Source organism: Sciurus vulgaris (genome assembly GCF_902686455.1).
Source record: "Sciurus vulgaris genome assembly, chromosome: 3".
Lineage (NCBI taxonomy): Eukaryota > Metazoa > Chordata > Mammalia > Rodentia > Sciuridae > Sciurus > Sciurus vulgaris.
Window position 1 is genome coordinate 74,364,824 of NC_136463.1, and position 3,643 is coordinate 74,368,466.

A 3,643-nucleotide genomic window follows, 5' to 3' on the forward strand; every position below is an offset into this window, starting at 1 on the left:
AAAAGACATGCTGTGGACTATGAGAAAATATTTGCAAAGCACATATCCTGCAAAGAATGATTATCTAGCATATATGAAGATCTTCTTACAATGAAAAAAGAAGCAATCCAATTAGAAAATAGGCAGAAAACATAAAAAGATATTTCACTGAAGATCCATTTGGCAAATAAGTGAATGATGAGATGTTCCATATAATTCATGGTTAGGGAAATGTGAATTAAGATCATGATGAGATATACACCTATTAAGAGAGTTAAAATGAAAAAATAGTGACAATACCAAAATACAGGCAAGGATACAGGCAGACTACATCTATCATACTCAGGAACATAAAATGGTAAGGAAAATCATAAACCTGAGTTTATGCTACATAGGCCAGTATGGAAAACTGGCACTGTCTTAGAAAACTAATATATACTTATCAGATGATCTGGTAATTATACTTCTGGTTATTTAACTCAGAGAAATTAAAATTCAAGTTCACACAAGGACATGTGCACACTATTCATAGATTTCTTTGCCATAGTCAGAAACTGAAGTCAATGAAGATGATCCCCAATTAATGAATATTTGAACAAGTGTGATCCATCTATCTGTACCCTGGAATACTGCTCCATGGACCATTGATGGAGAAATGATCTGCATTGCAACATTTTGGATGGAGCTCAGGGCTATTATACTGAGTGAAAAAAGTCAATCTCAAAATGCCAAACATACTCTGTAATTCCATTTGTAAGATATTCTTAGTATGAAAAAAAATCATTAGAAATAGAGAACAGGTAGTAGTTGCCAGGGTTGAAGGCTGGTGAGGAATTATGTTAGTTTTTCATTGCTGTCACCAGATTACCTGACAAGGACAACTTAGAGAAGGAAAACTTTATTTTGACTCAGTTCATAGGTTTAGTCTATGGTTGGCTGACTCCATTGCTCTGGGCCAAGGTGAGGCAGAACATCATGGCAGAAGGGTATAGTGGAGGAATGCTGGTTTGCTTGTGATGGCCAAGAAGCAGAGACAGAGAAAGAGAAAGGGGAAAGGCCACAGAACAGATGAACTCTCCTAAGACACACCCTCAGTGACCCATCTCCTCCATCCATACCCACTCGCCTATGGGTACCATCCAGCCAGTCCATTCAAACAAGGGTGGACTGATTAGGTTAAGGCTCTCATAATTGAATCATTTCACTTTCTACATTAACACAGAAACTTTTGGGGAACTCCTCATATCTAACCTATCACAGGGAGAGTGTGACCAGGAAAGGGTTAGTAGCAGGGAGGCCTTTTAGGGCTCTTTTTCTATCATGGTAGTGGCTACTATAAATTTAGACATTTGATAAAATGGCAAAGAACTATATAGCCATCCCTCAGTATCTACAGGGTTTGCTTCCAGGATCTTCCACAGACACCCAAATCTGTAGATGCTTAAGTTCTTTAGATAAAATGGTATAGTATTTCCATAGAACCCTCCCCACATGCTCCTGTACCTTAAATCATCTCCAGATTACTTATTATACCTAAAAAATATACACACTATATAAATAGTTGTTATGCTGTATTGTTTAGGGGATACTTTCAAGAAAAAATCTGAATATGTTCAGTACAGACACAATTTTTTTTCCAAATACTTTTGACCTGTGACTGGGTTGAATCTACAAATATGGAACCTGCAAATATAGAGTACCACTGTACACATGAATTGTACCAATGTCACATTCCTAATTTTCACATGGTACTAGAGTTATGCAAGATGTCATCACTGGGGGAACTGAGTGAAGGCTACAAGGAATCTCTATGCTATTATTAGTGTAAGTAGTTAGCTAGAGATGATCAGGAATGGGAGGAGAAAAAGCCAGGGTAAAGGGGAGCCACTGTAAAGTGCCCCTGACTGTGAATTGACCCAAAGGCATCAGTCTTCTGACACATCCCAGAAAGAGGCCCAACACTCTCTCCTATAGATTTATAGGTCACATGAGGTTCTCAAGGCCACACTGTATCACAAACTGCTCTGAGGGTCAGTGGACTGTTATATGACCTTGGGCCATGGGGTCTAGGCCAGAAAGGGCAAAATGACCCAAGTATGCAGGTGAATGCCCAATTTTAACAGTGTAGGTATGAGACTTCCTCCAATGGGCAACAGCAGCTACACAATGCACCAGGTCCAAAGAGGTGTGGACCAAGGTTTTGCACCTATACAGGTTCCCACCCCTGCGTCCTAACAAAGGCCAGCTTTATCATTTCAGAGCCTTGCTGATCTGGCCACTCCTCTCTCTGGGGTGTATCTCACTTTCTCTTGCCTTTCTCTGCCTTGTAATAAACCTGTCCTACATGCCATCTGTCTCTGCCTCCTTGTATACTTCTCTGTCTGTGCCGGGGTAATTACCTAATCTTAGACAATTATGCCCAAGGCCTGAGGACCGCATGGCTCCATAGTCGACTCAACCTCCTGTAACACTATCCTGTCACTTTTGGTGAATTTGTTGTTATTTCAAAACAACAGGGAAAAACGATGAAAAAAATAGACTTCTTAAAAAAAATTTAATGGAGTGTGTGGACCTTCTTGTACATCTTTGTATACCATCTGGTTGCCATGAGGCCACACTGATGATGTCAGAAGCACTTGCCCCAGAGGAGGCTCCAAGCAGCTTAAGAAGGTGCAAGTAAGGCAACCTTGCTACCCCTCCCCCTCTCCTCTCCCCTGCTTCTCTTTCCTCAGGCTCTTTGAGTGCATTCTGCTTCAAATGCTGTTGAGTCAGGGGAGAATAAGGGGGTGGGTGCTGCCTTGGGAGACACAGACAGTGATAAAGTGGAGTAAGTGCTGGGAGACCTTATGCCCAGTTGGAGAACCCAGAAGCCTTCCTGGATGCAGGAATCTTGAACTGGGCCTAGAAAGATGAGCTGGAACTGAGGAGATAAAGACAGCAGGAGCAGCTGGGACCAATGTTGCCAGTAAGGGTTGGCAGGCTGGACTGGAATTGGGTTCAACCTGGAAGCTCAGAGAGAAGACAGGGTAGAGGCAGGTGGGAGCTGGGAGGAGAGGAGGGTTGTGCATTAATTTAAGGTATTTGGAGTTTAGTCTAAAATTTCTGCAGAGGCAGGGAAGGGCAGGAGAATGGCCTTTACAGATGAACATTTTAGAAAAGTCTCTCCTGTGTTTTCGAGAGGACAGATTGGAGATGGAAGGCCAGGGTCTGACCAAGAGTGTAATGCGGGTGAGAAGTAGGGAGTCCTGCACAGGGGCAGGCCATGGACATGGAGAAGAGAGCTCAGGAAAGCAGTCTTAGGACACAGAGCTAACCAAGGTTTGTAAACACAATGCAGCTGTACTGTAGTATGTTTCAGTGCACCCATGGGAGTTAAGCCCCCTGTCCAGGCCTCTTCTAAGAATCCCTGGAATACAACTCCCCCCAGGCTGCCAAACTGTCCCCATTTGGACCCTGGGGCAGAGTAGGCCTCAGCTCTCTGAGTTGCTGGGCCAAAAGCCTGCTCACTGCTTGGGAATGCCTTAGTTTCTGCAGATGGCCTGTAGGAGAGTCTGCCTTCTAGAAATGCAAGTCACGTGTTGGCTGAAGGGACTTCTCCACTCCCAGGCAGATGCAGCTGTGGTTAGTGAGGCCCCAGGAATACGTCCTGTCACTGGAATCCTAG